Source organism: Zophobas morio, unplaced genomic scaffold (genome assembly GCF_036711695.1).
Source record: "Zophobas morio isolate AGI-343-1 ecotype UQ-CSIRO unplaced genomic scaffold, CSIRO_AGI_Zmor_V1 ptg000022l, whole genome shotgun sequence".
Taxonomy (NCBI): Eukaryota; Metazoa; Arthropoda; class Insecta; order Coleoptera; family Tenebrionidae; genus Zophobas; species Zophobas morio.
This window is the reverse complement of record NW_026972127.1, coordinates 9,785,168-9,799,839: the sequence shown is the minus strand read 5'-3', so window position 1 is coordinate 9,799,839 and position 14,672 is coordinate 9,785,168. Positions and strand designations below refer to the sequence as shown.

Sequence of the window (14,672 nt, the reverse complement as noted above, 5' to 3'; positions counted from 1 at the left end):
AACATGTGAATGAAAAGAGAAATTACTGTCTATAATGGCTAGAGGGCGGATTTCTGTCGGGCTAAACAAAGCCAAACTCGGTACGTCTCGTACGGGATGGGAATTCATTGCAGTTAGGGCTGCACTTCATTTATTTGAGACTCGAATAACGCTGCTTCGTTGCACTCTGCTGTTAATTCCCGTTCTCATTTACTTAGTCGTTTGATTAATAAATCGTTAATTGTATTTATGGAATAAGTGACGATTAAATTCAGTGATTGTCTATCACCCGCTGAGTCCCGGCGATCCAGCGCGTCCCCACCTATAATCGTGACGTAGCCCGACAGAAATCGGCTGTCTAATACTTTACAATCTTCAAGAACATATCCTTTAACATTATAATAAAAATTAACTGGATTATGTATTCTTGCTGACGTTATTTTTTTGCACTTAGTTTTATTAACACTTAGCAAGTTATCATCACACCAGTTAAGTAAACGATCTAAACTATTTTGTAATTCAGTGCAATCTTCAACCTTTGCTATTTTTAAATCTTCTTACAGTTTAAATATTTCACAAAATCATTATAAAATATATTGAACAAGAGTGGTCCTAGATATGACCCTTGTCCCACACCACTGTTAACACAATACCTATTTGATTTAAATCCACCACAACTCGCAAATTGATGCCTGCCTGTTAACAAAGATCTAATAACAAATATTATACTATCACATATACCAAAACTTTCCAGCTTGCAAATGCAATGATGCATAGAATGCAAAAACTTGCAAATAAGAATCGGACACGATGGGAATCCGCATAGCGGTATTCACGATGGGTCACAATTTTTGTTTTTGTTAACATTGTTTGTTTTTCTCGCTCTCTCTAACACGACAACCACAAAAATTCACAAGTAAACTACTTACAAACATTGAATTGAAGCAACTCCGTAAAGTCGTCGGGAGTCCAATCGGTAGGCCAAAGGCGTAACTGGTTTTTTGAACATTTGATAAGCTTGCGAGCGCTAAGCTTACGAAGTATGTAGCGATCATGCGGAGCTAAGGATTTTATGATATACAGCCCAACGAATTCACAGCCAAATTTCTCGGGCCTTTGTCCTCTACTCAAAAGTACAAAGTTTTCAACTTTAAAACACAAGTTATCCCTTCGTTTGCGACTGAAAGCGACACGTTCGTGTTCGGCGTTAATCTTGAGCTTTTGTAGCACCTTCCGAGGATCTTCTGGGCTTTTGGTAGATTCTGGAGTAGGTAAGTCGGCGAGAATTGTACGAATTTGAGGGGTTTGGCCCTCTTGTCCGAAGACTAGTTTAAAAGGGGAGCATCCCGTAGTTTTGTGTTTGGTGGTGTTAAGGACAAGTTGGACTTTCCAAAGATGGTTCGGCCAAGCTGATGACTTATTTGATTCAACTCTCAACAGATTGGTGATAGTACGCATGTAGCGCTCGACTTAGCCGTTAGAGCGATGTGTACCTGGGGTTGTCACGTGCAATTCAATCCCAAAATATTCGCCAAAATTTTTGAAGGATTGGGCTGTAAAGTTGGTTCCAGCGTCGTGAATGACTTTGGTAGGGGTTCCAAATATGCTAATAAAATTGGAGAAGTTGCGCTTGGTTTCTTCTGTTTTGAGGTTAGGTTGGGGATAAAGGAGGCAAAATTTAGAAAATGCGTCAACTACGACCAAAATAAATTTATTGTTCTCGGAACCTTTGGGCAAAGGCCCCAAGCAGTCAATATGCACGGTATGAAATGGTTCATTAGGTTTAGGGTGCGGATGGAGGAAGCCTTGCTTGGGACCGGTTCGATTTTTACGTACGGCGCACAGGAGACAGTGTTCAACGTATTTTTTTACGTAGCGAGTCATATGAGGAAACCAGAAATAACGTTTTATTGAGGCAAGGGTTTTTTCCCAACCAACATGTCACTGATCGTCGTGAAAAATTTTCAATAGATTATATCGGTTGTTAGCTGGGACAAATAGTAACTCTTCAGATTGACCATTTTCGGAAGTAATTATATGAAACAGGGTGTTATTTTTAAACGTGTACAATTCCTTCGCCGGGTCATGGATCGAATACGCAATAATTTCGGTCAAATCTGCTTCCGACCAATTAGCACGCAAAGATTTCAGTTTTGCTAGCTTAACACGGGCGTACTGTATGTAACTTTTTGCATCAGTACTTCAATAGTTGACAGCGTCGGTCAGCAGTTTACGTAAATTTTTCTGCTTAGGAAACGAAACTGAAAAATCCTGTTTGAATGTTTCCCATGTTTCGTCAGTAGATTGCCAAGCGGCGAACCAACTTTGCGCTGATTTAATTAAAAAAGGACCAATTCTACTCGCAGTTTCTCGATCAGACCACCCGAATTCATTTTTATACCCGTCAATCTTCAAAAGCCAAGGAAACTGGTACAGGTCCAGGTCTATGAATCGTAGCGGAACCCTGTGATGAGCTTGCATCCACACGGCGTTGTAAATTTTCCAAGACGGCCGCCACGGCGCCCAATGACTTCGTAAGTTGTTCCTCCATTTGATGCATAAAAGGCACTATACACAGCCAGTTTATAAACTACACATGCACACCCCAGTAACCCCACACCTGATGTTAAATTTATTAACTTTTATTGAATCATATAATCAATCTTTTCAGCCAATGGCTTGAATGCGAATGAATATTCGTCATCCCCACCGTGAACCGAGTGAATATTCTAGTGGGGGATCCACCCGTGTATTACTGGATCGCCCCCCACCTATGGCGCCAAATTTTCTAACAATATACATTTTCTTTTGGAAGCCCTGTTGTATCATCTAGTGGAATTACGAGTCCTACTAGTCTATTTGTGACACTATCATACTGAACTCGACTAACTATGCGGGTCCCATCTTCAGAAATCCAAATCGTTGCCCCATAGTTATTGTCATAAGGTACGATTTTAGTTCCAAAATCCTTAACCTTCCTTCATGTATTCTAATAACGACTGGTACAGGTAATTTAATTTGATAATTAATTACCTGTCATTTGGGTTTAGCCGATAGTGGAGATTTGAGGCTTTTATTTTGACGGTGAGATAAAGTACCCCATTAGTAAAAAATATGTTCCTATTGTGGTAAAAAGTTTGCGCTTTGCTCGATGGAGCGTTTCACTATTTTATTTGAAAGCTTGTTCCCTTACGTGAACATTTTATTATTATTGTTTTATTTATAAATATGTCTCTGTTTTAGATTTCGAAATATTGTTTCTTGTCGGACAACTTCTTTCCGAAACCCTTTCACTCGGCGTCCCATAATTGGATATTAATTACACTTAAAAAAATGAATGCAGAAATGAAGAATCACTTATTGTTTAAAAATTGTTCGATCTCCAGCAATTATTTTCGACGTCGTTTTTTTTTTTTAAATTGCTACCATTTTTCCATAATCGCCAATCTGAAATTTGGCACTTTCTAAGATTTTTCAAAAATATTTCGAAATTCTCGTTCTGGAACCACAAACATTTTTCGAATTTTCTGTGGCAAAATTTGTCAATCCTGGCTCTTTGTGAAATTTTCGACCCTTTTTCAGTCACCAAAATCACCTAAAGGTTTTTTTTACAGGTTTAGAACCTTTTTATGAAAACTCAATTAAATCGTTCAAATTGTGATCCTAAAAGCCATGGCAATTTTTAAGATTTTTCAAAAATTCATTTTCAAACCAAATATCGCGAAATTCACTAAATCTAACAATGAGAAATAATAAGCCCTTAAGAGTGCGGGTGGTCACCGGCACCAGCTTACCGTCATAAATCAAGGATTTGTGCGATGACAGTTGAAACGATTTATGATTATGGGTTTTTCCTCATTAATAAATCCATAGTCCAATTCACAACACCCTAATTTTATAACAGTCAGTTAAAAAATTAGAATTTCGAAAGCTTATACTAGTGACTGACTCTATGCCAATCAGATATCGTTAAACGCTTGATTAAATGCGTGATTAACTTCCTACTCAGTCTCCTCAGTAGTCGACAACTGCATACACCCTCGCACAGCACACAAGCCGGTAAGTTGACTCTAGATTTTGTAGTCTTTTTAACCAAGCTTTTCCTTTTTTGCAGGTTCAAGAATGGAAAAGTCACAAGCTGACTTTTTGAAGTACATGGAGTGTCCAGTCTGTCTGGACATTCTTCGTCCTTCTGTCCTTTATGCGGAAACGGACACAGTATTTGCCATGACTGCCACTACCAACTACTGAAAACCTCGCAGATAGCAAAATGTCCAGTTTGTCAGGAAGACTTCGACCTGTCAGGACTTCAAGAGGCAGTTGTATCTCTAGATGGAGGTGGCCTGCAGATTCGACGGATGCAAAATGGAAGGGGTATGGCCAGGGCCGGCTCTAAGGGACCAGGCGCCCCGATGCAAACTTACTGTTCAACGCCCTTAAAAAAATTTTGTAAAAAAAAAACAAATAAAATTTTGTAATCACATATTTTTGTAGAGAGATACTTTTTATTAAAAAACATGCATAAAATTATGATGAATCAATCTTAATATATAAAAATGTTTGTCTTAACTGATAGACTGACTGATTCATCAACGCAAAGCCTAAATTACTGAAGCTACAAACATGAAATTTGGACAGTAGGTTACTTTTATGTCATAAGCACCCACTAAGAAAAGATTTCTGGAAATTCCGCCCCTACGGGGACAAAATAGGGGATGAAGCTTTGTGCAGAAATGCCGTGAGTTTTTAAGTCAGACGGGTTCACTGGGGAGGGAGGAGTGAACGAGATGGAAAATGATAATTTCGGAGGCTCTCACGGTCGGAATCAATACATGATCGTTTTCCGGGTTGGAACCGTGTAATTTCTCAAGAGTTTCGCCTCTGATATGGTTGACATATTGAGTTACCGTGCTCTTTTGCCTTATTCTTAACCCTGCTCCTGAAGATGCCACTTACGAAAGTGTGCGAAACGTTGAGCCCAAAAACCCAATTTACACGGTTCCAACCCGGAAAACGATCGTGTATGAAAAATGATTGCGAATTCCACGCAAACGGAGCTGCGGACAACAACTTTTCTATAGTTTAGGAAATATCGTTGTACCCTATAAAATTTTCTTGCCAATAACGAGACGGACAGTAGTACAATAACAAGAGATATTTACAACTTAAAGTTGTCGCATGGCGGTAATTTGCAGACCTTAAATTTCTAAAGCAGCGGAAGTCCGATCCTATGCGTACAATTACCTGCTAAATGTTCTCTTACAAATTCGGGGGGACTGGTGTGAGCCATAAATATTTCTTACCACTGTACTACTGTCCGCCTCGTTATTGTCAATAAAATTTTAGAGGGTACACCGATATTTCCTAAACTATATATAGTATAAATATAAAAATATTTATATTACAAACGTTTTTCAATTTTTAATATTGTAAAATTGATACGATTTCAAAGTTATTTTTAATTTAGACTTACCTCAATGTTAATCGAAATTTAAATTTAAAATTAATGATAACAAAAACCCACGAAATGATACACACAACCACATTCGGCTACAAACAGGAACAGTTAAAAATGTAACAAAACTGTTGAACAACCACCACAACCAAAACCGATCGACTAGAGTTGGAAAATAAAATTTTTAAGTATGCCGACATGGACTTTTATGGTAAAAACAAACGTGACAAATGTTAGGAAAAACATCTGGGTGTGGTCATACCGCTGTCTCGTAAAATTGTTACCCAGATAATGCATCATAAATCTGGTTATTTTTTGTCGGTATTGATCTAAAGGTCCCATCATCCAACCCAAAGGTGCACTTTTTTTCAATTATTACAGTTTGAAAGTGCCATTGACTTCTTGGGATCTGTTTTGGTGGTCATAGTGGAATGTTAAAATGTAGCTTTTTCTGAAAAGTTTTCGATGGGCGCCTTGGTCTGTTACTGCTATAATATTTTATTGGTAGTGATTCAATGCAAAACTAATATATATATTTTTTTATAGAGTTAATATAATAGCATAGGCGGCCCCCGCTGCCCGGCGCCCTTTGTCACGGACGCCCCGATGCGGTGCATCTTTTGCTTACCGTGTTAAGCCGGCCCTGGGTATGGCGCAGAAGTGATCCGACACGAAAGAAGATGTCTCTTTCGACTACGAGAATGGCCTAAATACTCTTGAAAAGGGCCCCAGACGTGGTTAGTAAACCATTACTTCGTAAAGCATGCAAGTTGATAGTGCCCATAATTAGTGGGGTAATAAATCATGATTGACAGGTGTCATAAACATGACAAATGTCAATTAAGATATCGATCTTAATGAAATGTAATGGAACATTTGAAGGCGGTGGCGTTAAATTTAGCACTTTAGTTGTAACTATGTGTTTTGCACAATATTTGTTTAAAGACAAATGATATAGAGGCACCCCCTGCTCCTGAAGAGATAAATGAGCAGGATTTGGAAGTGCAAATAAATGACGGACAAATGCCCAACATTGAAGAAGGGCCAGACCCAGTTCGCTATGGTACACGAGAAATTTTAATAGAACAACACTTTGCTGCATTGTAAATAACCACTTTATTTTAAATTCTACAACGCAGAATTACCAATGCAGAACGATTATTATAATTAACTTTTTTATTACATAATAATATTCTTTATGACAAATAATTATTGTTTTTCTTTTGGAGAAGATCTAGTTGTGCCTGTTTTATGGCAATATCTATCTTCTGCGCTTGAACCGTGTAGCAGTGAATTTCTTCTTCCCGTTCTCTTCTCCTCTTTACATCTATTTCCCACTCTTTTTTTGCCTGGATTTGAAATTGCTCAGCTCTTTTCAAGATTGAAAGTTGAACAGCTCCAATTTCAGTTTTCATATCCGCAACATCTTCATACTTCTGGGCGATTGAAGTTGTTGCGCATAAAGCAGGCCTTCTTCTTTTTACCCATTCCATTTTGTCTGTAGTAATTCTCTTCTTTCCTTTTGAGGGAAATTGGATGGGTGAGGTTCTCTCTAACATCCTATTACGCGGTGCAGCTTCTTCTTCCAATACATTTGTTCCATTAATTGCAGCTTGTAGTTTTGGATTCAATGGAGTTTTTAAATGCAGAGCCTTTCTGTTTCCCCAATCGACACGTGCTTCTTTTGCTGGGGTTTGTTTTGGCTGCGGTGATTTTTCAGTGCTTGTCCCTCCAATCTCAAATGCCAGAGAAGGTGATTGTGATCTTATTGATGATGGTGTCATTACTGGTGATGGCGTTCTATAGCGTACAAAATTAAAACATGGGGCAATACCAACAATATTTCCTAATTGTCCTGGTTATTTGACAACAACAACAGAATTGAAAAGGAGGATAATCGAAAGACATGAAATTCTATCAGAAAGGGCAAAAATGGAGCAGCTTGAAAATTTGGAACCTGTAGATAAAACAGTCGAAGACCTAGACGTAATTAAAAACCCTTTTAAGGATTTATTGGATGGAAATATACCATTTCGATTGCCTCCTTTTTGTGAGGTTACCACATACAGTGAAGGTGACACTAAAAATGTAATGTTTTCAAAAACAGTTATCAAAACACAAAAGCCAAACGTGCAACATATTTTAGTTAATGAAAATTTTCATTTACATTTTTTTGTAAATCACGTGGAAGTGAATAATATCGAATGTAACTTTGAACAGATTCGAAGGAAATTACATAGTACTTAGCTTTGAACTAGCAGATTCCTGAAATGTGTCTTTAAAGTGTATATTTTTTAATTTTTCTTTAAGTGACATATTGTGACCTTTTCCACCTGCAGTGAAGTTGAGAAACGTCATATTTTTTGGAAGAATATTTGAGACGCAGTAACTTTTAATAAACAAAGTAGTTCTAAAAAGAATTCACATTGCTAGTATTAAATGCAGTTTTTACTTGTTCTAAATTAAAAAGTAACCTTAAACTATGAATTAGCGTTTTATTTATCGCAGACCAGACAACTTTTACGCCTGATAAGGTTTTTATATCCTTTTTGAATTAAATTAATTAAAAAAAACTTTCAAATTTCCTTAAGCTTCCATATTAAACTAGGGCTTGTGTTCGGTGGCGCCTCTAGCGGTCGCGCCAAAAATAACGGAAAGTAAATGGAACCACGTTTTTAACGCCGTGAGATTGACAGTCGTTTGTCCTTATCTAGGTCCGTGACTTGTACACTGAAGTAGTATATTGCGAATACCATAGACATTATAAAAATAGACTCCTTACTCTAAGGTTATTAAATACACAACAAAATTAACGAATTACATCAACATTTTATACTGAGGAATAGTCTAATATACACTTAAAACACTAAACAAATTCAACATTTGATGTCAGATGTTTGTGGAAACTATTGTATATTGTTCCTTTTAAATTACGCCCTTGGTATAGTAGTCGTCCAGATCGTACTCCGTTTTTATGGCACTGCAATAACAATTACCGCAAGCATTTGGAGGTCTATTGAAAGTGTGAACAGCCGTCTCATAAATCATCTTAAAGGTTTTCGAGAGCTACCTATGCAGGACCGAATCCGCTTTCATTCACAGAAGTGTGGGGTGTGGACAAAAATCAGCGTAATGGTGAAATAAATATATTTATTCACAGTTTTTCATATAATATAAACAAAATATTTTAAACAAAAGAGAACGAATTAACAATGTTAATAAATAAATAAATAATTTACATACTATTTTCAGATCCACATATAGTGTTATTCATCTAGCAACCTGTATATTTTATTATAAAACTCGGAACAAGGTATATTGGGATCTTTTATACTTTTTAAACCAGACCAATTCATCTCTGTAAGGGATGTATACAACCCAAAAAAATTGGCGTTCCGAAAATTATACAAGCCGTTTTTATCACATAAAGGAGTCTTAGGATTTTTATGGTATTTAAACCAGAAATCAATATATAGAGCCGGATGATGTGCATCTTCAGACAACAGTTTTCATTAATAGTTTTATTCTCGTCCATTATTCATTATATTGTTATATTTCTCACATGTCATTGTCATCATTTTTAAGTTAAGACGCAAATGGTTCGCCTCAAGAATATTTCGTATATTTGAACATCTTGAAAAAGTGGTAAATAAACTGCGAAACCGTTGACGTAGAAGACATCTCTTCTTCTTTTTATGTCCACGTGTCCCGAAATACAAAAAAAAAAACAATACATCACAATTTTCGCTCACACCATCGTTCGTCAAGCACTTTTTACATAATTAGCAATCATGTCTAATATCTTTTTCCTCTTTACAAGTGTTGCAGAATTTTTTTCCACACGTGTGACTCCTCTTTTTCTTGTTTTTTGGTGTAATCTCCGCATGACAAGTACTACAACGCTTTATACGATCGCAAATCTTGGCGTTCTTGTGTTTATTTAAACAAATTTCCCCTTTAAAAATTCTGTTGTACATTACAAGTTAATAAAATCGGATCGTCGTTACATGGAGGAGACGTTAAACAGCATGGACATTTAAATGGACAATTTTTATGCCGTTCTTGTTGCGAATACTTTGTGAGACAATATTCGCAGAAAAATCGCGTAGAGAATGCACCAGTTAAACTTAAAATTAAATTATAGTGTTCATCTTCCAACAAAAGATTAATCCGCGGCTTAATGATATTATAATCACCTTTAAAATAAACCAATGTTCCGTCACGTTTATTGTAAACAATTTTACTAATATATAATCGTCTTTGAAGTAGTCTTGAAACTGTTGTACTTCAGCGTGTCCACCACCATGCGTTATATGAACATTTACACGTTGACAAAATGTGCGAGAAAGATTTAACAAATCTGTGTTACCCTTTTTTTTTAAACTTATGTAGCACCTTCTTATTACAACCGTTTGCAGTATACTCGATACCAACAATTAGAGCTGCCGCTAAGCAAAAATTATTTACATCTACCACAAAAATACTGTTTTTGGCAACACAAAACTCTTTAAAATTTACGCACTTACCATCTAGTGCAGAAAACCCTCTACCTACTGGCATATCAATCACATCTATGCGGATAGTCATCTTATCGTTAGCGAAAAAGCTCGCGTTGCTTTGCATAATCGCGCTAATAATGTCCATCACTACGTCGGCGTTCAGCTGCGAGTCTTCCAAAAAAAAACTCCTACAAGCTTGTCCGGAAATTCTTCATTTTCAATGACCACTCCAATCATGTGGCTGGGTTGAAATCCGCGTGTGATGTAATCAAGTAGTTCTTGAAATGCTTTCTAAACAAACGTAAATTTTAACTTTTTTTTTGTTTTTTTTTTTTAAATTACCTTCAACCAATCTTGTCATCGTTCACATCTTTAAAAGAAAATTCCATCCGTCTTGCCGTTAGCCCAAATTTACGTATGAACGCCTCACACTCGCTTTTTTCATCGAAATATTTGTGATCTCCCTTTACTGCGAAATAATTATTATTAATGATCTATTATTTATTATTGTTATTATATTCTATATATTACCTGTAGGTATGGCTTCTTTTCCCTGTACCTCTTTGAACATCTGATGTTTCACTTTCGTCACCTTCTGTAGCCCCTAAAACGTTCCGTATTATAAACTGTTATGAATAAATGTTCATTTTCAACATACCTTTTTGACCATGTCGATGTCGATACATTTACTACACTAGCTTCTTCGTCGACATCAGTTGATTGCGTTGGAGTTGAAAGTGAAGACTGCCTTTTACGAAATAATTTGTATGAATTATTATTACTGGTTATTAATTAATTTAGCATATCATCTATTATCAACTTACCCAATTGTCTTATTTTTCGTAACAAAAGACCATATGATTCTCGATCGTTGTTGTCCAAAACCGCATCCTTATATATAACTCTATATCTTTCGTCGTACAATATTTTTCAGTGGTTACGAGTTCACTAACTACACTGAAGTATGCAAAGATTAAATTTGTCACCGAAAAGATGACGGAAGTAATAAATTATCCTATCGGTCGAAGAACGTTCGGTCACCCAGCATAAAACTGTCAATTAAGATTACTCGCCATCCTTACCTTTCCAGGACCGTATTTGTTTCAATACGTGAACAGGTAGATCGTTAAACGGACCGCTTTCAAGGAATTTAATCTTAAAATTTAAGGACCCATGAAAGTGTGGTTCTTAAAACTTTTTAAATCTTTGCAAATACATATTTCCTAGAAAAACCCAATAAAAATTAACTCTACCATCATTCATATATGAACGCTCCAAAATTTGAAGTCCGGCTCTGGCTGAAGCCGTAGCTCGGGTGTGAAGGGTTCGTAATGGTTTTATTGCAGGTTGCGGTCCAAAGTACTTAAGACCCCTCATAAAGTAATTGACGGCGTTTGCAATTATTCTTCGTAGAACTTTACAACCCAACCCAAGAGACACCAATGGAACGGATAAAAAAAGCTGCAAACATGATTGATAAATTTTAAACCAAAATTATGAAGTTTATAAACTGAACATTTTTTTTGTTTTTTGAAATGTAGTGCCTACACTTCAAAAAATGTCCGTGACTTATTTTAATGTGAATTTTACAACGATGGTCAGTACAATCAGACCTAATATTAGTGTGATTTTTGAGCATTTTCTGGATTTTATTAGAGCAGAACAGGTTTTTTTTTCTAAATTTATAAGTTACGGAAACTAATTGCACATCACAGATATTGAAAAAAAAATTGGGTTCAGTTTCCAAGTAATTGACAAGATTTCAAAGTGTTCCGTTTTGCAATTCTTGATTTCTTCAATAAAATAAATTGACTCAGTCATTTTTTTTTGAGTCCCCCTGTATAAACAAATCCAAAAAATATAAATTAAAAAATAAATCACAAGTATAGGCTCATCATAATTTGAACAATTTAGATAGGGTATTTATAAAATTAAAACTAATTCAGAGTAAGAATTTGGTGAACACGTAAATTTCGTTGTAGTTTGAGCCTACCTACAAATTCTGCCCTTGAAAGATTTGGACCGCCTTCCTCGGTGACGACCAGCAACAATGATCCGCCCATAGGCTCAAAACATTTGCGTTGCCCTATCCCTCCCCTTGTCATCCCTCTGAAAAATTAGTTTTGCTTTAAGCTTTACAAAGTACAGACGTTCCTATTTTAACATTCAGCTTCGTCTAAACGTTGTATGTATATATATACCGTGTGTGTTATTCTTGTGAACGAGATGGCCCATAGTAAGTTTTTAAGAATGTAATTTATTCTTATTTCTTATAAGTTTTTTTCTTTTTTTCTAGATCAATGTGTAGTATTATTTTCCGTTAGGCGGAAGGCCCCTTCAAGAAAGGATTTGAGAAAAAAAAATTTCTGTCGATTTTGCGCGAAGAATTACAACAGTCCAATGTGGGTAGCACACATACACACGATGGCCAAAGTATATTGCGCAAGATGTAACGCCCATATCGTAAACAGTAGACGATCTGTTTGCCAAGATACCCCGCTTGGGTACAGAGGATCGAGATTCCCCTACGGGCACTATGGACGACAAAGGTATTTCCCTCTATTGGTTTACGAAGACGACGGCTACAGCGGTATAGACATGTGATTATACGATAGTTGTATGTATGTAGATATTACTATTATGTAATCCGCTGTTCGGAAATAAAAATATATATTTAAATTCGATATCAAATTAAAGTGATCTAATTAAATTTAATAATGATATAATTAATTTAATTACGTTCACGATTAAAAATTTAATGATGAGTAATCAAAATCCATTACGAGAATTAGCTTGATTGACACATGTCAAAAATCCATTAAGATCGGTATCTTGATTGACACACACGTCAAAAACTCCATTAAGATCGATGTCTTAATTAACATCTGTCATGTTTATAACATCTGTCAATCATTATTTATTACCCCACTAATTATTATTACTATTAATAATATTATTTAGCCATTCTAACAGATAAACCATTTATAAGGATGGGGAAGAATTAAGAAAAAAAAAGAGAAAATCCAATTCACAATTATAAACGCAAAATGATTTCTGTATAAATTATAGTTACGACACATAGTGACAATAGGTGAAAACATATGTATGTTTATTTTTGAAAATTCAACGTAAAAACATTCTGGATTTCTGGTATTATTAATTTATTATAGGCACTATCAACTCATGCATAGTAATGACATTTATTTATATATATTGTAAGTAAATTTTCAAAACCGATAATAAACTCAGTAATCAATAATTGAATGATTTATTTCGCCATCTTTGTTTGACAACATTTGTAATGGATCGTCTGCAACAGAAAAAACGTTTAAGTCCTTAAAAAAGTCCCATGTGAACATACGTAATTGAAAATCCAGAGAAAGTTATTTACAAACTGAAACCAAACAGTTTCAATTCTCTTTGAGCGGCAAACTTTTTTCTACATTTACTAATGTCGCAGAAAAGCGTCACCATCTGAGTACGTTCCAACTATTAAGCACTTAAAAGATATTAAAGGACTAATCGTTTCAGACTTTCTATTTATGTTGACACCCTCCGATGATTTATTGTTTACCACTTTTCCAAAAATCCCATATTATTGACAATGCTCTGTTTGATCTTTGATTGGTAATTGCCTGGTATATATAACTTTCCAGAGTTTGCTCACTATTTGTCCCATGGTGAACAGTAGGTACTCTTCAGAATAGCTATCGATTTAGCTTGCGTTTCTTCCAGAGATGGTGTCGATCGAGCAATAGGAGTACAGAAATAGTTCGCAACCTGTACAAGGGAGGTCCAAGAACTTAACTTTTATTGAGTAAATGTAAGTAGTTCCACCAGTCCACTCGTATTTTACGTCAACTGTGACTTTAACTACTGCAGATTTTTTTGCGGCCCTATTTGAAAAAAATTATTTATCGAACACCTGTCAACAATTTTGAGGAATCAAGGTTGAGAATGACCGAAGAATTTAAGGACATAAACAATAATGCAGATCAAAATAATATATATTTTTTGTTGGAAGGTTTAATCAAATAAAAAAAACAATATATTAACCATATTAGCTATCTGCTCCTCCTAATTTTTGGTGAATCTTCTACACTTAGAAAAGTGTACCTTTCTAACTATTTTTTAATTAGTTCTCTTTCATTGTCAACATAATGCACTTCACTCTTAATACCGTCTAATGTATAATCCTGGCAAATGGAAGTCGCATACCTAACTGTTAACGTCATAATAGGATTACCATTAGGGTATGAACTTCTATCAAGTGATATTTATTACCCTTCTATTTATGAATAAACATCTGTAAAGAAGCGATACGAAGGTGAATCAAACGGAAACACAATGAAGGACCAGACTAGGTATGAAAGAAAACAATGGAAACCAGACAAGCTACTTAAAGAAGGTTTAAACGACTTAAAGAATGAAACTACAAATACGACTTGCAAATTTGTGGGTATTTATTGGAGTTATAGAAGGAGAGTAGGGGTTGTGCAGGTGCAGAATGTCACTACGACGCCTTAAGCTGATTACCAGTTAAAAATAATTTTAATTTCTTTTGCAGACGAAGAGGAATAATTCCCGAGGTTTATGGCAAATAAGGCAAAACCCTCTTATTAACTTATTTGGTTAGGATTTTAAAGTGGAGTAGAGTCTGATAATTAGCATTAATTTCTGTTCCCAAAACTGTTTATTGGAAACCCTCAATCGCTTAGGATTATGATGATGGTAATTTA

At 35.7% G+C, this 14,672-nt stretch overlaps 1 protein-coding gene and 1 long non-coding RNA gene across 3 annotated transcripts in view; both read left to right on the top strand.

Moving 5' to 3' along the window:
- The window catches only part of LOC135133539 (uncharacterized), a 62,743-nt gene that overhangs the window by 28,531 nt on the left and 19,540 nt on the right, over nucleotides 1-14,672 (top strand). The gene's annotated exons all lie outside the window — the stretch shown is intronic.
- On the top strand, nucleotides 3,199-6,581 carry LOC135133640 (uncharacterized). The gene is made up of 3 exons (XR_010281188.1): nucleotides 3,199-4,038; nucleotides 4,094-4,353; nucleotides 5,981-6,581. It is a non-coding gene; the product is annotated as an uncharacterized LOC135133640 (long non-coding RNA).